The sequence below is a fragment of the Carcharhinus amblyrhynchos genome, chromosome 6, assembly GCF_965287045.1.
Source record: "Carcharhinus amblyrhynchos chromosome 6, sCarAmb.v2.hapA, whole genome shotgun sequence".
Taxonomy (NCBI): Eukaryota; Metazoa; Chordata; class Chondrichthyes; order Carcharhiniformes; family Carcharhinidae; genus Carcharhinus; species Carcharhinus amblyrhynchos.
Window position 1 is genome coordinate 92,789,680 of NC_137329.1, and position 22,777 is coordinate 92,812,456.

The window sequence follows — 22,777 nt, forward strand, 5'->3', positions numbered from 1 at the left end:
CAATTAACAGATTTAATGTAGTAAATAAGAAGAAATTGTTTTCAGTGGGAGATGGTTATTAGAGGGCACAGATTTAAAGTGATTGGCAAAAGAATTTGAGGCTGCCTGAGGAGACCATTTTCTAACACAAGATGTGATCTGGAATGTACTGCCTGAATGTGTAGCAGAAACAGATTACTCAGGAACAGAGAAAATAAGAACAGGTGCAGGCCATTCGGCCTTTTGAGCCTGCTCTGCCATTTAACATGGTTACGGCTGATCCTCTACCTCAGCACCATAATTCAGCGCTCTTCCCATGCCCATTGACACCTATAGAGTCTAGAAATCTATTTATTTTCTTCTTAAATATATTCAGTGATTTTTCCTCCATAGCCTTCTGTGGTTGAGAATTCCACAGGCTCACCGCCTTCTAAATGAAGAAATTTCTCATCTCAGTCCTAATGGCTTACCTCATATTATGAGACCTCTTGCTCTAGGCCATCCAGCCTGAAAAAATAACATTTCTGCATCCAGTCTGTCCAACCCTGTCAGAATTTTATGTTTCAATTAGATCCCCTCTCATTCTTCTAAATTCCAGTGAAAATAGGCCCAGTTGATCCAATCTCTCCCCATATTTCCATCCTGCCATCCCAGGAGTTAGTCTGTTGAATCTCCACTGTGCTCCCTCTTAGGGAAATATATTCTCTTTTAGGTAAGGAGACCAAAGCTTCACATAATACTCTCACCAAAGCCCTGTACTGCTACAGTAAGACATCCTGTACTCAATGAAGGCCGACTTACCATTTGCCTTCCTAATTGCTTGCTATACTTGCATGCTTACTTTCAGTGGCTGATGTACTAGGATACTCAGGTTCCTTTGTATGTCAATATTTTCCACTCATTCAACTTGTCAAAATCACCTTAATGCCTCTTAACATCTTCCTCACCATTCACATTTCCACCATGTTTTGTGTTGTCAGCAAACTTGGAATTGCTCTTGATTCCCTCATCCAAATCATTGATATATACATTTTGAATATCTAAGGCCCAAACACTGATCCCTCTGGATCTCCACCAGTTACAACCTGCCACTTTGAAAATGTCCCATTTAATCCTATTCTCTGTTTCCTGTCTGCCAATCAATTCTCAATCCAAGCCAATACATTACCTCTAATCCCATGTGCTTTAATTTTGCTCACTAATCTTTTAAGTGAGAGTTTATCAAAGGCTTTCTGAAAATCCAAATACACCACATCCATTGGTTCACCCTTATCTATTTTACTAATTGCATCCTCAAAAAACTCCAATGGGTTTGTCAAACATGACTATCCTTTCATAAACCATGTTGACTTTGTCTAATCCCATTAATATTTTCTAAGCATCCTATTATAGCATCTTTTATAATAGACTCTAGATCATTGATTGAACTTTCAAAATGGAAATGAATAAGTACTTGGAAAAGATTTGCAGGGCAATGAGGAAGGAACAGGGTGGTGGTACTAACTGGATAGCTCTACCAGAGAGATAACATAAAGCCAAATAACTTCTTAAACTGTATTATTCTTCGAATCAATAATAACATAGAATTGGAACAGAGACTTGGTAACAATCATAGAACTACAGTACAGTTGGTCTCTTTATCCTAATTATTTGTGTAAACCTTATATAGTTGAAGTCCCAGCACTGAAACCCAACAGCACACTCCACCATTCACAGTTTGTCTACTTGAAAATGATCTATTTTTCCTGACTCTCTGTTTCCTGTTTGTTGGCCAATTCTCTATCAATACTAATATATCACTCCTAGCACCATGAGTTCTTCTGTTGTGACATTTTATGTGGCACCTAATCAATGTCATTTGAAAATCCAAATGTACTACATTGTTTATCCATCTTTCTTGTTATATTTTCAAACTACTCCAATAAATCTATCAAATATGACCTTCCTTATGCAAAGCCATTTTGACTCTGCCTGATTGTATTAAAATTTTATTGACGTCCTGCTACTACCTGCTTAGTAAGGATTCCAGCATTTTCCCAATGATAGATTGTCAAATTAACTGGCCTTTCATTTGCTGCTTACTGTTCCCCGCTTTCTTGAATAGTGGGGTTAGATGTGTGACTTTCCAATCCATTAGGTCCTTTCCACAATTTAGGAAATTTTTGAAGATTGTAGCCAATGTTTCACTGTCTCTACAGTCACTTCCTTTAATATTCTAAGGTAGCCTAACAACACTCCAGTGTACCTACACCACATGGACTGCAGCAGTTCAAGAGGCAATTCACTATTACCTTCTCAAGGGAGATTAGGAATGAGTAATATATGCTGACCTAGCTAGCAATGCCCACTTCCAGTGAACAAATTTTTTAAAATATTAGCAATCAGGTCCAAGGACTTGTCAGCCTTTGGTCCCATCTTCCCCTATTGCAAGTCCTAGAGTCTAATCTCCCCTTTATGAGAGAGAACTGAACGGTGTTGATTTAACCTGAGGGTACCACACCCCAGGGAAGGTTGAGAAGACAAGGCTTGCAAGAATAACCTCAGCTGGTATGGGAACTGAATCCATATTGTTGGCATGACTCCACATCATGAACCAGCCATCCAGTGAACTGAGCCAACCCACCCCCTAGCCCAACACTCCCTGAAAAGTTGTAACTGTCTCTACTTCAAATGGATCTATATGTTGCTTGGAAAAGTATTCCCAATCTCTCTCTTTGTTGTTTTAATAATGAATTAATGGCATATTGTAATTGACTTTCCAACCAGAGGAAATAGTCCTTGCTTACTCACTGTCTCAAAACCCTTTATAATATTAAGTGTTTATTAAGTCTCCTGTCAGCCTTGTGCACTCCAGCAGAAGTGTTCTTCTCAAATTTATTTTTATTACTACAGTTTCCTTTCACTAATGCATTAATACATTTCTATGATGCAGTACATCAAATCATACACTGTAACTGTGGCTTAACTACTCAGTCGCATAGATGTATCATTATTTATTCACCCTTGTTTGCTTATTCCAAAACTAAGGCTGTTAACTTTTATTGTGGCTTTATTGATCTGCACTCCATTTTTCAGGAAATTGTATATTTGAACCTTGGGTCTCTTTGTTCATCCACATCTTCAGAGTAATCCTCCCAAGTGTACTACATCACACATCTTCATAATAAATTGTATCTGCCACCTGTTTATGACATCAGTCCTACTCACTATGTGCCATACCTCCTACTTTTGAGTGTCAGATGATTATGAGATTGTGTTCCCTATACGTAAGTTGAAAGCATCAATTATATACTGAAAGCAGAAGTGGGTCCAACAGGGACTCTTGGGGTATATTACTTCTCCAGTCTATGCGTATAGTTCAATCCTGATATATGCATTCTATCAATCAGTTTTTTCTTTAAATTCTCTTTGTTAAATGCAGCTTGTCTTTAACAAATCTATGCTGGTCGCTCTTAGCTAACCCATGCCCATGCATTTCTAAGTCTGAACAAACTTTACCTCAAATATGGATTCTAAAAAGCTTGTCCAGAATTGGCCTATTGGCCTAATTGGCCTATTAACAATAATTTACCCATCTGTTCTGAACAAAGTTATGATGACTGTCCAATCCCTTGTCACAATTTGTGTGCTTAAGCAAGGTTGAATATTTGTGACAAGAAGCTAATTCTTCTCTGACTACCTTCAATAGACCTCATTGAACAAGATTTTACATTCTACAAACCCCTGAGGTGGGTTTATCTTAAATCATGTTAATTTGTTTAGAATTACTTTTTTTGCAGCAGTTATCTCTAACAATGTTTCGTATTCTCCTTTAATACATCTGCACTCTGACATTATTTGTAAAAATCAATACATAATATTTATCTAATGTCTTTTCCATAACTTTGTCCTCTATAATTAGGCTCCCTCCTTCATTCATGAGTAGGTGTATCCTCTTTTTCCCCACTTTCTACATATTTCTAATCTTCTTTATTATTTCCTTTGTTATCCACTCTGCTTTTTCTCATTATCTCTTTTAGCCCTCTTAATGTCCATTTTCAACTGCACCAAACTTTCTCAATTCCTCATGATTTTCTTCAGTATTGTTAACTGTGACCTTATTAATGTCTCTCTTTACATTTCTAATATACAGTAATTTCTAATATTCTATTTTCCGGCAAGTTCCAGGAATGGGAGGTGCCTGATTATCTAAGATGTAATGTGTGTCCCATGTTTTCATTCAGTCGGAAAGTTCCCGGATCATCTCATAGTGATACCCATGTTGAGAGCTTGCAAGAGGTGCAGAAGTGAGTGAACCTAGTGAGTGGTGCTGAGGGAACATGGTGCTGCAGAACTGTGGGAGGCTGAGACTGGAGCTAGTGCAAGCCACCAAAAACAGCTTCATGTGAGTTTGACAATTATTAGTGCATAATTGAAAGTGGGACTGACAGGGGACGAGAATTTGGGATAAGGGACATCTCCAATCAAAAACCAGACCGACAGACCCGACCATGGAATTTTTGGTTAATAGAGAATTCCAATCGGTAGAGTGCTGAATAATATTTCATTGTATATCACACATTGGTACATGATAAACTGGAAATGTTAGTTCTTTTAGTGTTTTTTTCTTTTAGTTACATAGTATACATAAATTATTAAAATAACTAAGTAATATATAATTTGTAATATACAATTGTGTAAAATTTGGTAATTCAAACATGCAGTTAAACAATATATAAAGTATTTATTAAATGTAAACATTTGGTAATATAAAAATACACAAATTATATATGTTTAATATATGTACTTGTGGTAAGTGTAATAATGATATTTATTGGAGCAATAGCAGCAGTACTGTCTTACAGTATTTACTTGGCTAATGTACAGGCACCAATATGCAATTAAGACTAGAAAAAATGTGCTTAGTCTCTGTACATTTACATAGTGTTGGAGCACACCCGATGACATAACTGCCAAGGTTTAGGCTCCTTGTAGCCAAGCAGAAGGAAGATAGAGTTTGCTTCATGCCTACTGGCATGATAAGCACTGACCTTAAAAATCTTGCAACAATATAAAGGCGCAGGCATTATGATTATCATTTGTGTTTGGAAAAGAATGTCTGAAATTGAAGAATGGCTGAAGCATCTGCAGGAGAATAAAATACATCCAGTTTCCTCAGAGGGCAGTGAAAATACTGATGCAAGGAGCAAGCTTGGCATGGAGTAGTGCAGAATCCAAAGGAGAGCTGCTGGGGATAATGGCAGAAGATTGGTTAGGGCAGTGAGTGGCAACGCTGCCAGCCCACTTGATCAAACAATGTCAGATGAAAATTACCCTAAAAGGTCAATAGACCCACAAATTATGGCCAGGATTCTCCCAAAAAAGCTCTAAGTCCCCAATTTGTGTGAAAATAGGAGTGACTTCTGCCGATTATTTTAGGGGATTTTCAAATTGAATTTCTGAGCATTGCAGAATGCCGTCGGGATTCCCTATGATAATCGGGAGCGGACCTATACCCGCTGGAAGGGTCGGCAGCCTAGTACTGAGCGGGCCAGTGCACTTGCACTGATCTATCAGAGCCAAAACTGGCGCGTGCACACTGGACCCGCATTGTTGGCTTCTCGATTGCTGGTCAGACCCACAACACCCATCACTGGCCCTCCGACCACTCCCTTCCCCAGCCCCATTTGGGCCAGCCCTGATGTCCCCCCTACTGCCCCCCCAACCCTTCACCGGCCAGCCCTGATCTCCCCTCCCCCAGCAGCCAAAGGGGCCCGGCTGGCATTGCCTGAAGGCACCCCCGACCCCTGGCCTCCCAGGGGGATGGGTGTGGATTTCAATGGCCTCTCTTCACTCCAGTGAGCTCAGGCCACCTGTTCCCTGTTAGTGGGGAGCGGTTGTAAACCCCACTGGAGTGAACCACTCCTGGCTGAGTGGAGATGCTAATGGGTCCGGCAACTTCAGTCTTGGGCCTGCAAATCAAATGCAAAATGCAATTAGAATATTGAAATCAACTCTGCCAATTTCTGGCACAGAGCTAATTACTCAAAATCTTGGTCATGGAGACATGCAGAGGCCGTGGCATCCAGCAGGAAGCCCACAAAACAACCTCTGTTGATGGCTCCTGGCCTGTTGCACTGCTAGAGCAGTGCAGTGGGCTGGGAGAAACACCCTTCAAGGGTCCATTGCACTAAGCATGTCTATCACTTATACTTAACTCTCCCTCAAGCTGTGAAAAGTAACTCATTAGATCACAATCAATGCTGCCAAGGCTTCATCATTTTCTTGGCAATCCTCTCCGCCTGTCTTCACCTGGAAGTAACTTGCATTACTTGCATTCACACAGTAGAAACTTCATATCTCGCCCTCCTCCTGAGTTCCCCAGCATCACAGATTCCAGTTTTCAGCCAATTCAATTCACTCCACATGAGATAATAAAGCAGCCAAAAGCACTGGATACTGCAAAGACTATGGGCCCTTATAATATTCCGGCAATAGTACTGAAGACTTGTGCTCCAGAACTAGCCAAGCTGTTCCCATACAGCTGTAACACTGATATCTATCTGGAACTGGAAAATTACCTAGGTATGCCTTGTTCACAAAAAACAGGACAAATCCAACTCAACCAAGTACCAATCATTCAGCCTACTCTTGATCATCAGCAAACTGATGGAACGGTCACAACAGTGCTATCAAGCAGTACTTACTCAACAATAAACTGAAACTCAGTTTGAATTTTGGAAGGGCCACTCAGTTTCTGATCACATTACAGCCTTGGTCCAATCATGGACAAAAGAGCTGAACTCAGAAGTGAGGTGAAAGTGACTAACCTTAACATCAAGGCCATATTTGAACAAGTGTGGCACAAGGAAACCTAGCAAGACGGATGTCCATGAGAATCGGGGGGAAACTCTTTATTAGTCAGAGTCATATCCATCAAAAAGCAAGATGGCTGTGGTTGTTAGAGGTCAATCATTTCTGTGCCTGAAAACCACTGCAGGAGTCCTAGCCCAACCATCTTCAGCTGCCTCATCAATGATCTTCCCTCTGTCAGAAGGTTCATTGTTCCGTGGGAGCATTGAAGAGAGGCTGCGATTTGAGAGTGGAGAGCTGTGGGTGAGTAAAAGCGACTTTTTCTTTTAGAAACTAACTTTATTTTTTAGTGGGTTTTTTTTTTGATTGTTTTTTTTAAGTTTGACCCCGGTTTGACCCCGGAAGTAGTTGCGAGGGCACTCGGGTCGCGTTTTTTTTTTACCCGACTATAAATTAGACCGGAGGGGTTTCCCGATACTCTACACGGGTAGAGTATCCCAGCCCTCCCCCCTCCCCTAACCTAAAAAAAAGAGAGAGAGAGAGAGGGGCTCTGTCTGAGAGCTGGTAAGACTGCTTTTGTATTTGTGTGTGCTGTAAGTGCTTTGGCTCACAGGGCCAAAGAGATAAGGTAAGTTGTAAGTTTTTTTTTCCTTTGGGTTGCTATAAGGGGTAAATATGAGTGTGAGACCTGTATGTTGTTGCCAATGCAACATGTGGGAGGTCTTGGAGGCTCCTGGCCTGCCAGACATCCACACCTGTGCTCGGTGTGTGGAGTTGCAGGCCCTACGAAACCAGGTTAAGGAGCTGCAAATGCAGCTCGAGGACCTTCGGCTAGTTAGGGAGAGTGAGGACGTTATAGAAAGGAGCTACCAGCAGGTAGTCACACCAGGGCAACGGGATGAGGGCACTTGGGTTACCATTAGGAAGGGGAAAACACGGGTGATGGGGAGCACTCCGGTGGATGTCCCCCTTCAAAATAAGTACTCCGGCCTGAGTACTACTGGGGGGGACAGCTCATCTGAGGGAGGAAGCGATGGCCAGCTCTCTGGAGCTGAGCCAGTGAGCCAAAAAATCAAAAAGGGAAGCAGAAAGGTAGTATTAATAGGGGACTCCACAGTGAGGGGCGCAGACAGGCGTTTTTGTGGACGTAGAAGGGAGTCGCGGATGGTGGTTTGTCTCCCTGGGGCTGGGATCCAGGATGTCTCTGGGCGGGTCCCAGACATCCTGAAAGGGGAGGGTGAGGAACCGGAGGTAGTAGTACATATAGGTACTACTGATGTAGGTAAGAAGAGGGAGGCACTTGTGAAAAAGGACTATAGGGAACTGGGTAGGCAGCTGAGGAAGAGAAAAGCGAAGGTAGTAATCTCAGGATTGCTGCCTGTGCCAAGGGAGAATGAGGGAAGAAATGAAATGAGGTGGAGGGTGAATGCGTGGCTGAGGGACTGGTGTAGAGGGCAGGGATTTCGGTTCCTAGATCACTGGGACCTCTTTAGGGGTAGGTGGGACCTCTATAGTAGGGACGGGTGGCACTTAAATACCAGGGGGACTAGTATCTTGGCGGGAAGACTGGCTAAGGCTACCGGGGGGACTTTAAACTAGAAAGGATGGGGGGAGGGAACTGTGTTGGGGAAACTGGGACGGAGGAGGTTCGCTCCCAGGTAGGGGAGGACCGCAGGCAGTATGCGAGGGAGGTTAGACAGGTGGTGGAGATGGGAAATGCCCAGACTGAGGGGCTGAAGTGTATATATTTTAATGCAAGGAGTATAGTGAATAAGGTAGATGAGCTTAGGGCGTGGATAGCTGTTTGGGATTGTGATGTGGTGGCCATTACGGAGACTTGGATGTCTCAGGGACAGGACTGGGTACTTCAGGTGCCAGGCTTCAGGTGCTTCAGGAAGGACAGGGAGGGTGGCAGAAGGGGTGGTGGCGTGGCACTGTTGATCAGGGATAGTGTCATGGCTACAGAGAAAGAGGATGTCGTGGAGGGATTGTCTACAGAATCTCTGTGGGTGGAAGTTAGGAACAGCAAAGGGTCAAAAACTTTGCTGGGTGTAATCTATAGGCCGCCCAATAGTGACAGGGAAGTTGAAGTGCAAATAGGGAAACAGATTCTGGAGAGATGTTTTAATAACAGAGTTGTCGTGATGGGAGACTTCAATTTCCCAAACATCGACTGGAATATCCCTAGGGTAAGGGGTATAGATGGGGAGGAGTTTGTTAGGTGTGTTCAGGAGGGTTTCCTGACGCAGTATGTGGACAAGCCTACGAGGGGAGAGGCTGTACTTGACCTGGTACTGGCGAATGAACCAGGGCAGGTGATGGATCTTTCGGTAGGAGAGCATCTTGGATATGGTGACCATAATTCTATCTCCTTCACAATTGCGTTGGAACGAGATAGGATCAGGCAGGCTAGGAAGGTGTTTGTCTGGGGTAAGGGGAGATACGAAGAAGTCAGGAAGTTACTTGGACAAATAAACTGGAAGGAGGCGTTCTTAGGGAAAAGTACCGAAGGAAGGTGGCAGATATTCAAGGAATGTGTGTCTGGAGCTCTGAATGACAACGTTCCGATGAGACGAGGGGGTTTTGGTGGGTCGAGGGAACCGTGGTGCACAAAGGATGTGTTGAACCTAGTCAGGAAGAAAAGGAAGGTGTACAAGAGGTTCAGGGAATTAGGAGATGTTAAAGATCTTGAGGAGTATAAGGACTGTAGGAGGGAACTTAAAAGGGAAATTAGGAGAGCCAGAAGGGGTCATGAGAAGACCTTGGCGAGTAAGATTAAGGAGAATCCCAAGGCCTTCTATAAATATGTGAAAGGTAAAAGGATAAGAAGAGAAGGGATAGGACCGATAAAAGGTGAGGGGGGAAAGGTTTGTGTGGAACCAGAAGAAATGGCGGAGGTGCTTAACGAGTACTTCGCCTCAGTATTCACGGTGGAAGCCGATCTGGGAGATTTTGTTATGGATTTGCAGCAGATGGAAAGGATTGAGTACGTGAATATTAAGGAGGAGGATGTGTTGGAACTTTTGAATTCTATCAAGGTAGATAAGTCGCCGGGACCAGATGGGATGTACCCCAGGATACTGTGGGAGGCGAGGGAAGAGATTGCAGAGCCCCTGGCGATGATCTTTGCGTCGTCAATGGAGACGGGAGAGGTTCCAGAGGATTGGAGGATTGCGGATGTAGTTCCTATTTTTAAGAAAGGGAACAGAGATAGCCCGGGAAATTACCGACCGGTGAGTCTGACCTCAGTGGTTGGTAAGCTGATGGAGAGGCTTCTGAGGGACAAGATTTACGAACATTTGGAGAGGTTTGACATGATCAGGAATAGTCAGCATGGATTTGTCAAGGGCAGGTCGTGCCTTACAAGCCTAGTTGAGTTCTTCGATAATGTGACTGAACACATTGACGAAGGAAGTGCCGTGGACGTAGTGTACATGGACTTCAGCAAGGCGTTTGATAAGGTCCCCCATGCAAGACTTCTTGAGAAGGTGAGAGGGCATGGGATCCAAGGGCCTTTGGCCTTGTGGATCCAGAACTGGCTTGCCTGCAGAAGGCAGAGAGTGGTTGTGGATGGGGCTTTTTCTGAATGGAGGTCAGTCACCAGCGGAGTGCCTCAAGGATCTGTTCTGGGACCCTTGTTGTTTGTCATTTTCATAAATGACCTGGATGAGGAAGTGGAGGGATGGGTAAGTAAGTTCGCTGATGACACGAAGGTCGGTGGTGTTGTGGATGATCTGGAAGGATGGCAAAAGTTGCAGCAGGACATAGATAGGATGCAGGACTGGGCGGAGAAGTGGCAGATGGACTTCAACGCGGATAAATGTGTTGTCGTCCATTTTGGCAGAACCAACGGGATGAACGAGTACACTATTAAGGGCAGAAGTCTGAGTAGTGTTGAGGAGCAGAAGGATCTTGGGGTCCGGGTCCACAGGACTCTTAAATCGGCCTCGCAGGTGGAGGAGGTGGTCAAGAAGGCGTATGGTGTACTGGCCTTCATTAATCGAGGGATTGAGTTTAGGAGTCGGGAGGTAATGCTGGAACTTTATAAGACCCTTGTCAGGCCTCATTTGGAGTATTGTGCGCAGTTCTGGTCGCCTCACTATAGGAAAGATGTAGAAGCTATTGAAAGGGTGCAGAGGAGATTTACAAGGATGTTGCCTGGACTGGGAGGCATGCCTTATGAAGTTAGGTTGAGGGAGCTGGGACTCTTTTCCCTGGAGAGACGAAGGTTGAGAGGCGACCTGATAGAAGTTTACAAAATGTTGAGAGGAATAGATAGGGTGGACTCTCAGAGGCTATTTCCCCGGTTTGAAATGGTCGCTACGAGAGGACACAGATTTAAGGTGCGGGGAGGGAGGTTCAGAAGTGATGTTAGGGGTAAGTTTTTCACTCAGAGGGTGGTGAGTGAATGGAATCGGCTGCCGTCAGTGGTGGTGGAGGCGAACTCGCTGGGGTCTTTTAAAAGACTTCTGGATGAGTATATGGGGTTTAATGAGATTGAGGGTTATAGATAGGTCTGTAGGTTGGTAGGTGATGTGATCGGCGCAACTTGTGGGCCGAAGGGCCTGTTTGTGCTGTAGTGTTCTATGTTCTATGTTCTATGTTCTAAGGTCAAAAGTGGGGATGTTCGCTGATGAGTGAACAATGTTCTGCAACATTTTTGACTCCTCAGATACTGAAGCAGTTGTGTCTACATGTAGCAAAACTTGAACAACATTTCGACTTGGGCTGATAGCAGTAAATAAAGTTTGTGCCACAAGAGTGCCAAGGACTGACTCTCTCCAATAAGACAATCTAACTAATTCCTCTTGACATTCAATGGCATTACCATCACTGAATGCTCTACCACTGACCAAAAACTGAATTGGTCCAGCCATATAAATATTGTAACCTCAAGAACAGATCAGCAACTGGGAATTCTGTGGCAAGGCGATAAGTAACTCATCTTCTGACTCCTCAAAACCTGTCCAAGGTGCAATATACAAGTCAACATACAAGTGATATGGTTCTCACCACTTGTCTGGAAGAGTGCAGTTCCAACAACACTTAAGAAGCTCAGCACCATCCAGGACAAAGCAGCCTCCTTGATTTTTACCCCATCCACCCCCTTAAATATTGGCTCCCTCTACTACTGATGCACAGTGGCAGCAATGTGTATCATCTATAAGATGCACTGCAACAAAACACGAAGGCTCTTTTGACAGCCTCTTCCAAACCCACTACTTAGAGGACAAGGGAGTCATTTATGATGGTTGGAGAGATCAGTGCATCTTATTGGACAGTTACTGCCCACCTCAAGCTGGACAGCCCCCAATTAGTTGCTGTCTCACCACAGCCTGCTGGCTTCACTAGCTGCTGGAAGTTTAGTGAGAAACCCCTCAATAAGCAGGTTTCAAATCTATGTACCTGGCAAGACAAACTCAACATGGAAGACACCAGTTCTTTGTACTGTAACCTAGAATGTAAGGACCATGCACCCTGGCCTTATTGATGACCCTCTGCAGGTTGGTGATGCACAAAAGGTAGCTGTGATCAACAAAGAACTTACAAGGTTCAGTATGGTGAAACTAGGCTTACTCAAAATGGATCCCTTATACACTTTTCTGGTGAAGGAAAATTCAAAAGGCAATATGCAAGCACAGAATGGTTTTGCAAAAAAAAAATCCACTCTTCACACTATTGAACCCCTCACAGAAGGCTCAGAAAGGCTTCTTACACTTTGCTTGTCAGCAAACCACGGCCCAGTCAAACCATGATTGTGTAACCATGCCCCCAAACTCACTTCCACCCCAGCTGCCAAAGATCAACTCTATCAGTCCATCAACAGAATTGACTGTAGGACTGTACCTCCTAGGGGACTTCAATACAAGGGTGGGTACTGACTACATAGCTTGGCCAATATGCATGGCTCACAAGGGCATCAGCAAGATAAATGAAAATGGATGCAGCTTACTGGAGCTTTGCTGATACTATGGCCTCTGTGTGACAAATAGCTGCTTCCAAACTAAGGCTTGTCTCAAGGTGTTCTGGAAACATCCAAAATCATGTCAATTAGATCTCATAATCACCAGATATACCACCATCAACAGCATCCTCATTGATTGTAGCTATCACAGTGTTGTCTAGCAAGATCAGGCTTCAGCCAAGGAAACTACCATAGAAAAGTCAGCCTTGGAACAACACTTGCCATTTCACCGACCCAGAAAGGACCCAGGAATTCCTCAACATCCTCAATTTGGCTTTTTAAGACAACAACGCCCAATGCCAGAGTGGGGTGCCAAAGTGGCGTCACCTGCACAACATCACCCACAACCCTGCACTCATTGCTTCTGGGAAAAGAGATCATGGGAATGCTGATTGATGTGACACTTATTGGACTGAAATGCAGTAGGCTTCTGCTACCAAGAGGAGAGCCTTCAAGAACTACAAATAAGTCACAAGCAAACAAACTCTAGATACTCTCAGAGCTGCCAAAATTAAATCTCAGCAGCCTGCTTGGCACTGCGCCAATCAATACTGGTTGAAACTCTGAAGCAACATACAATCTGCTGTTGAATCAGAAGATGCTAGAGGGATGTATGAAAGAATCAAGAAAGCAATGGCCTTACAGCAATCAAATCAGCTGCCTTGAAGACAAAATCAGGGATCATTGTTACTGAACCTAGCAAGCAGATGGAAAGCTGGGTGGAACATTCAGCTCAAAGCAATGGAAAACTCAAAGCAATGGAAAATGTAACTGAAGAGGCTCTCAGTGCAATTTCAGACTTCCCTGTCATGGAGAAGCTGGATACGAGCCCAACATAGTTGAGCTTATCAAGGCCATTGACCATTACCCCCTGTAGTAAAGACCCAGGAAGCAGTGCACTCCACCTGACATCACCAAACGTGGAGAGCCAGCACTGCTATTACATTTCCATGAAATGTTGTGTCTCTGCTGGAAGAAAAAACTTGTGCTTCATGACATATGTTAGCAAATGGATTTTGTTAAGGTTAGGGTTAATAATTTATATCTGCATTTATGTGCTAAGAAAGGGTTAAAACTTCAGTTTTCACCTCAGGAAAAGAAAGATGCCTCCAAGTCTGTAGGTTTATTTAGGGGCCTGCATTGTAATGAGGGTTTTAGGATGTTCAAATAAACAAAGGATTTAAAAACTAGGCTGCTGCCTAGCAATAACAGGCTACACTGAGATAGCAAGAGCATTTGAGTCAGTTTGAAACCAGGTAACCCAGAGGCAAGAGCATTCCACAGGCACTACCAATATAGATAGGACAATACAGAGGGACACAAAACAATTCCCAGAATCTAAAAGAAAAGGTCCCAAAAACCAGGCAATGGGACAGAAGAGATTTCCAGGAAGTCTGGGAAGTCAAAGCAACAAAAGAGCAGAAATCTGGAAAAATGGCTCTGTGCAGCAAAGTCGAAGGCCTAAAAAGAATTAAAGATAGCACAAGTTAAAGATAGAGCTTCAGGGTGGAGATCTGGGGATGTAGACTTATGAGAAGCCAGGATCTGAAGTGATCAAACAATTGGTGACGCCTTAATACAGCCTGTGAAACAGTGTTGTTCTATTGGCATGGCTGGGTACCCTAGAGATTGTGTGGAAACTTGAATGCATGTGATGATCCAGTGCAGAGAAATACCAAAAGGTTGAAATCCTGGAGAATGATCCTTGGTGAAGACATCTGAGAGATAGCATTTGGGAGAAGATTCCAATCTATTCTTCAGGAGTGGAGTTTGTAATCCTTACGTGAAGGTCAGAGTTCCAGTGAACTCACAGTGTGACAAGCATATGGAGATACTTAATGAGAAATTCGTAGGGCTTGTGTTAGGCAGCATCTGTCACTTGGTTTCAATGTGTGGTGTGTCTAATCTTGGGTCATCTATTAATTTACATGGACTGTATGCTTACAGAGAACATTAGGGTATAAAATAGATTTTTTAATTTGTGTTTTCCTTACATATCTGCATATATCTGTAAAGGTATAGCTGGCGAAGTAATGTCTTGTAATTAATTTTTTCTTGTTTAATAAATGTTTATTCTTTAATTACAAGTTCATCCACATATCTGAACAAAAAATAAAAGTTAGGGTCTGTCAAGCGGGGTTTCATTCTCGGATCTGACTTGTCCAGTAGGAACATCAAAGATTGTAGCACATATGTGATGCAAAGTGTACGAAAACAAAGGGGATTGCAGTAACTGTTATAGTTACTGAGACATCCCCTTGTATAAATATTGTGAGGGAAGTCTTTGCATATGTTGCCGTGACCAGACTGCAGTCCCTGGAATCATGCATGCACCTTGAGTCTCAGTGTGGCTTCAGAGCAGTCAGATTGACAGTGGGCATGATTTTCTCACTTTGGCAATTACAGGAGAAGTGCAATGAACAGCACAGCCTACCTGACATTGCCTTCATTGAATTCACCAAGGCCTTCAATCTTGTCAGCAGAGACAGAGTCTTTAAACTGCTGCAGAAAATAAGTTGCCCACCTGAACTCCAGGGTGTCAATTCTTTTCTCCACAAGAACATGCCATTTCATCATTTCATTTTAGGTTTTCTAGATCAGCAGCAGGACAAAACAAGACTGTGTCCTAGCACCAACTTTATTTGACATATGTTCCTCCATGCTGCAATTGTATGCTTATGGTGACTCAAATGAAGATATGCCAGAGCTGACAAAAAGCTATTCAATTTGGCAAGATTACCCTCTAAGACCAAAGTGTGTAAAGTCCTAGTCAATGAGTTTTTAGCATCCCACAGTGAAATTCATTTGCAAGAACTTGTAGTTTGGTTCTCCCAGGCCTGCAAGGAGTTTGGACTAACCATTAGCATCAGAAAGACCAAAATTATGGACCTGGATGTAGACCCACCTTCCACTTACATTGATAATCTCACTCTGGTGGTCATCAACAGCTTCACATAGATTGAAACAACAATTACCAGTGACCTGCCCCTTAATGCTGAAATTAGCACTAGGATTGCTGAGGCCATAACTGTCATGTCAAAGTTGGGATGTCTTGTGTGGGCCAACAGCGAATTTGCCCAAAAAGACAAAACTCCATGTGCACCTGGCTGTGTTCTCAGCTTCTTCCTTTACAGTAGTGAGGCATGGACAACTTATGCAAGCCAAGAAAAGCAGCTGAACTGTTTCCACCTCTGCTGCCTCAGTTGATCATTTCTTGATAAGATAGAATGCTAAATATGGAAGTACACCAGCTTGCAGTGATCCCCTGCATGTTTTCCCTCTTGAGAAAGTGGCAAGTTCATTGTCTGGATCACATGAACCAAACTGATCACAGCTGCATCCCCCAAGACATGCTCTATGGAAAGCTAGCTATTGGCACAAGATTGATTGGTTGCACAAGTCTGCAAGTGAGACTTCAATTTCCAAGGATTGTAGTCAATGCATGGGAAGTTTGTGCTGCCGACTGGGGTGCCTGGAGGTAGGGAAGCAGGAAAGGCATGAGAAAAGCAGAGGACAAAAGAAATGATGAGATGTTAGAAAAGAAAACCCACTGGAAGGAAAAAATATCAGTTGACCTTCACCCAAAGGAGGCCTGTGCAGCTGCGCAAGGGACTGCCACTAACAAATCAACCTCTACAGCCACAACAGATCACATTCAATCCAGCAGTGACATACACCCTGGCTGCAGTCCATCATCTCCCAAGATGCCCAGCTGTAAACATGCCAGCTGTTGTTTCATCAGGAACATGAGATTTTCTTTTTTTCATCCATTTGTGCTATATTAACTGTCAGCAAACCATGAAACCCTCATGCCATTCCCTCACCGTAAGTTATAATACAAATTCTATTTATGTGTGAACCACTGCAACTTCTTTTCCTCCTTTAAAAAAAATATAAAATCCTTAGGAGGTCAAGTTCCTTAACCTATCAAGGTGGCACTGTGGTTAGCACCGCTGACTCACAGCGCCAGGGACCTGGGTCCAATTCCGGCCTCAGGTCACTTGGTCTGTGTGGAGCTTGCACGTTCTCCCCATATCTGCATGGTGCTCTGGTTCCTCCCATAGTCCAAAGATGTGCGGGTTTAGGTTGATTGACCCTTACTGTCAGGGGGACTAGAAGGGTAAATACATGGGGTTTAGGGATGAGGCCTGGGTGGGATTGTTGCCAGTGCAGGCTCATTTGGCCAAATGGCCTCCTTCTGCTCTGTAGGAATTTAATGATTCTATTCTTCTATCACTTCCTAGCATGGATCCTTTCCAAGTGCCAGTGAGAGATATGCACAACAGGAAGTAATGGAGCCAGAAGTGGGTACATTGGGTGACAAGTTGAGCATGAATGACCAGGCAGGGCTGCAGTTAGCAGACAAAGTTGGAGTCATTAGTGACTGGAGAGTCAATTAAAACAGCTTGTATTTACAAAGTGCCTTCAATGTAGTAAAATGTCCCATGATTATAAAGCCTCTAATTGAGGCACAAAGGTTGTGATTTCTACTTTTAAACAATTCTGCTTTTAAACAGTTAGTTGCCAAACCAGATAGTGTGCTGCTGTTGATAAATCAGGTGGAGGTGTCCACTAGCAGCACACACAGTCATTAACAGATAGTTGCACTGCTGCAGTCTGTATTTCAGTGTATCGCTCCAAGCACAACTGCTTAAAGACCTGAACGATAGTCTGTGTTTCTTCCTGGATACTCAAAACCACTTCCCTGGTTTTTTCTGATGGATTGGAGATAGATTGCAAACAGATTTTACATGGTTTAGCTGATCATTACCACCAGTAGATTTGCATTCTTAAATATCATTGGTCATGTTGAGCCATTGCTGTCTGCTCACGAAGTGGCAGGAATGGGCCTGAATGATGATGTGGTTGAAATGGATATTAACACATGTGCGCCATCCCACCAGTCCCCACCATTGCCTCCACACTTGCTAGCAGAAGTGCAGGTCCAGGCTGTCCATGCACTGACGAGGAGATGCAATTCGCAGCAGTACTATCTCAGAGGTTACTTGCGACATAAGCTACCTGCAACACAGAAACCAATCGCTTCACGTACTCCTGTCACAAGGCAAAACAACAAGCTGGACCACTGTAGTGGGTTACATACAGTAAAGGGGTTCATTAATGTGATAGTGCATGCAGGAATTGTGTATCCAAAGGTTTTGAATTAGTTTTAAACCGGTGAGTAGTGTACAGAGACAGGTGAAAGATATTGGGATCATGGTACATAAATGAACTATGTAAAGAAGGCTTTTAATTCATGGCAGATGTGGAAGCCAAAAGAAGGTCTCTTGTGGGAGGGCCAGAAATGTTGAACTGATATCGTCAATGTTGAAGTTAGCCTCTTTAAATTCTCTCCCTAACACTGAACATATTTGGATGAATGGAATCAGAATAATGAGTCTATTAAAATGTCATTATGACACTCCTGGTTCATTTGAACAGACCGCTTTCTACATCATCTGGAAAAGAACAGCATCTTAAATAAGGACAGAGAAACTAGGATATTGGATTTCTTCCTGATTTTCCAATCACTGATATCTGATGTTCACCGAGAAGAAATATTTGGAAAATCTGCCGAGATAATTTATCAAGTGAATAGCTTTTTTGAAATTTATTCATGGGACATGGGCATCACTGGCTGGCATTTATTGCCCATCACTTATTGCCTCTGAGAAGATGGTGATGAGCTGTTTTCTTGAATTGTTGCAGTCCATATGCTGTGAGTTGACCCACAATGTCATTAGGAAGGGAATTCTAGGATTTTGATCCAATGACTGCGAAGGAACGGCAGCAATATGTTTCCAAGTCGGGATGCTGAGTCATATTAAATAGGAAAAACCCTTGGTGGAGTGATGGGGTTGGGGGATGGGATGCTGGGAAGAGCCAACTTCTTTCAGTTGGTGCATTGAGCTGGTGCTCTATTGGAGACATACGGGAAACATCTGTGGGTAGTCAGACAGTGATCTGAGTGTGTAAATGGGCAATTGACTGGAAATTTAACATTGCATTCTGGATTTAACTGCCAGCACACAGATATCTTGGGTTGCCTGAAACTTACCAGGAGCAATAAGCTGAGGAAAGCACAGCATCGGCTAATGGGGACATGAGATTGGCAACTGTTACATGTTAATTAAGGAAAGCTGTTCTTCCTTACCTCAGGAAAAGCCTTTTGCTCACAGGACTTGCACTGAGAGTGTCCTTTCATGCCTTTCAGGTGACTCTTTGGAGGAAAAATTTTGCTATCTTGGACTTTTTGACTTTGATCTGCACTTTCTAGCAGCCAACTTCACAGCAGCGTGGGAGCAGTTTATACAGCTTTACTTTGGACGATGGATAAGGAACAGGAGGACCAATACCAGAAGTACTTACTAGCACCACCACCAGAGTGGGAATAACGCCACAGTTAGCAGGAATAACACCATCAGCAGCAAGAATTATATCTGCATAACACCACCTGCAATGCGAGCATATAAATCATACAACATTTATGACACAGAAAGAAGTAATTTGGCCCATTGTGCCCATGCTTGTGAAGGAGGATCTCCTCAGCCTAATCCCACCTTTCTGCATTAGGTCAGTATTCTTCAAGTAGACATCCAAATTTCTAGATGTCCAAGTCACCAACAACCTGCCCTGGTCCCTCTGTGCCAACACTATAGTTAAGAAAGCCCACCAATACCTTTTTAGGAGGCAAAGGAAGTTTGGCAAGTGTGCTAGGACTCTCACCAATTTCTACAGATGCACCATAGAATGCAACTTTCTGGTTGTATCATAGCTTGATATGTCTCCTGCTCTGCCCAAGACTGCAAGAAACTGCAAAGGGTCATGAACAAAGCCCAGTCCATCATGCAAACCAACCTCCCATCCACTGATTCAGTTTACACTTCCCAGAAAAGCAGCCAGCATTATCAAGGAGCCCACGCACCCTGGACATACTCTCTTCCACCTTCTTTCATCAGGAAAAGGATGCAGAAGTCTGAGGTCACATACCAACTGACTCAAGAACAGCTTCTTTCCTGCTGCTATCAGACTGTTGAATGGACTTACCATGCATGAAGTTGATCTTTCTCTATACCCTAGCTGTTTGGTAACACTACATTCTGCACTGTCTCCTCTATGAACGGGATGGTTTGTCTGTACAGTGCACAAGAAACAATACTTTTCACTGTGACAATGATAAATCAAATCAAATCAAAACAAAAAGTACGTTTTGAATTCTGGTGAGAGTTTCTGCTGCTATTACCCTTTCAGGCAAAAAGTTCTGTGTCCCTAGCACCTTCTGGTGGAAAACGTTTTGTCATCTCCTCTCTAATCCTTCCACCAATTATTTTCAGAGTTATTGTTATGGTTCATTATCTATAAATCATGCTGAACATGTCTGTATGAATATTAATTGAAAATAGGATGCAGCTTGATTGTTGTACTTCCCTGAAGTTGAACTGTTTGCAACATTTTCCATTGAGGCTCGCTCATGAATTATGGCTGCTGGTCGAAGTACTAGAGAAAGGATGCCAACATCAGATTCTTCAGGAAGTAGGGAAACATGTGCACATGAATAAATAGTTTAATTAGTGTCATAATATTCTCCTTGGGGTGATGTTCATAATTTGTGTCATATTGTTTCGACATTCCTGATATCATCATTGATATGTAGGTATTAATATTTCACGTTATTAGTGTGTAGGATAATATCTCCCTCCATTCTAGAAGGATACAAGTTATTACTAACCTATATTCACTTCAAGTGGACATATACAATTGATTTCCTGGTGACAACACAAGTTTTAAAATAAATCAACATGGTTTTTATCAGCATTTTCCAAGCTGCCTTGTTCCAAAGGCTGTTAATCTTTGTTTAATAGAAGGAATTCTGTAAATGTATTATGAGCCTGATCCTTCAGTGTTTGCCCTCCTGATGTAAGGCTAATTGTTGAACACTTTGCTTGAGTTGGTATTCGCTATGCAAGTTAATAGAAGGAAATGTAAGTTACTGCTGTACTTGATTACATTCAGGGCTGTTTAGAGTTGTCCACACAAGCTGGGATTTCAGAGCATAACTCATTTCATTAGCCCAAACAGAGAGACAGTGAGTGTGACCTGAATAGATTTGTCTTTTATTTTGTAAGCCAAGTTGTTTTAAAAAATTACTCATCTTGCTTCCATTCTTGGTGTGTGCAGTGAATGTTTAGAAATGTGATTATTTGACTTGTGAGTGGTGACGTTCTGAAACTTACCAAGGTAATTTTTTAAAGAAACTCAACATGAGAAAATGTGGACAAGTGTGGATTCCTAGTGATCCAAAATACTATGCAACACACTTGTGATGTGAAACACGATTGATGTCAGCTTGAGAAAGGCATTAGCATGTATACAGTTCATGTCTGCTGGAGGTATGCAGAGTAAGCAGATCGTAATGTTAATCAGTGTGCAATACTGATTGGATGTCGGTGCTGCCATTTTGAAGTTTCATGCATCAAACAATGCCCTCTAGCTCTTAACCTTGCACCACTGAGCATGAATTAATCAGCGTGAAGGCTCCCCTCCCCCCACCAGCATTATTTTAAAGGACCATCAGCTGCTTATAAGTCATTTGCTGCTGGTGTTACTGCAATTGTGTGGAATTTAGTGAAGGCCGCTGGAGCAGACAAAATGGCGGAGGGCCTGGCGAATACTTGGGAAGACTCCCATCCCATTCCCGGCAGCTGGAAAAATGTGTTAGGTGCATAGCGGGAAGGAAGTGATGCAGCAAAGTCACCTGCTGTCAACTTGAGGGTATACTAAGTTTACTAACGACCCACTTAACACATTTGCATGAATCTCACTGGGACTAAATGGAGGCAGATTTAAAGCAATTCACGTAGGTCTCCTATGCCTCCAGGAACCCATGATGTGGGTATGCCGGCGTTGGACTGGCGTAAACACAGTAAAAAGTCTGACAACACCAGGTTTTAGTCCAACCTATTTATTTGATAATATACTCGCAAGCTTTCGGGTTAGCCCCTTCGTCAGGTGAATGGAGAGTTCTGGCCTCAGACAGAGCATATAAAGCACAGTTTAGAGATTACTGATTAGAATGCGAATCCCCACACCCAACCCGCCGCTCAAGACCCGAAGCGGCCGACAACGTGAGTGGAAGGAGCACCGACCACAGTCCAAAGAGACGTGCACCGTCTCCAGACAGCACAGCAAGCGAGGCCCTGCAAACCAAGGCAAGCCACGGGGGCCACAGACAGCGCGACATGAACCCAAGACCCCCGCCGAGACCGCCCCCACGCGAGCGGAACCCAGCCACCAGCCTCCGCCCAGCGACCCCGCGCTGCCCCTCTTCGGGTCTTGAGCGGCGGGTTGGGTGTGGGGATTCGCATTCTAATCAGTAATCTCTAAACTGTCTGTGCTTTATATGCTCTGTCTGAGGCCAGAACTCTCCATTCACCTGACGAAGGGGCTAACCCGAAAGCTTGCGAGTATATTATCAAATAAATAGGTTGGACTAAAACCTGGTGTTGTCAGACTTTTTACTGTGTCCAGGAACCCAACCAGTGAAACCTGACCATTTTCAAATGCCTTTGTTGACTCACTGTGAGAGTGGATCTGACTTCCAGAAGATTGAATTTTAGGGCAGAGGTACAATCTGTGCAAACATCTTTAGGGTAGAAGAGGGCAGACCTAAGGGACTGAGTGGCAGAGTTTCATAGAAACATACAAAATAGGAGAAAGAGGAGGCCATTTGGCCCTTCAAGCCTGCTCTGCCGTTCATCACAATCATGGCTGATCATCCAACTCAATAGCTTAATTCTGCTTTCTCCCCATAACCTTTGATTTCGTACAGAAATTTCAGATCTGAGAAACTGAGGGACAACATTTTAAAGTGGCAGTGTACATCTGAGGAGCAGAGGGAAACACACCTTGAAATCTGTCTGTAAGTAAAGGGAGAGAGATATCAGAATGGGAATCTTCAACCCAGCCCTGTTGCATCCATAAGCTCTAGAAGGGATGTACATTGAAGCAGAGCAGCATGCTGTAGACTCCTCAGTTGACTGC

The 22,777-nt window shown here is 43.4% G+C and overlaps 1 protein-coding gene across 3 annotated transcripts in view; it reads left to right on the plus strand.

Moving 5' to 3' along the window:
- Window positions 1-4,216: 4,216 nt before the first annotated feature.
- The window catches only part of LOC145344115 (uncharacterized), a 33,576-nt gene continuing 15,015 nt past the window's right edge, over window positions 4,217-22,777 (plus strand). The window contains exon 1 of one of the 3 annotated variants that reach the window (XM_080190972.1): window positions 4,217-4,363. The gene's annotated coding sequence lies outside the window, so the exon portion shown is untranslated. The other 2 variants (XM_080190971.1, XM_080190973.1) reach the window with 2 other exon arrangements.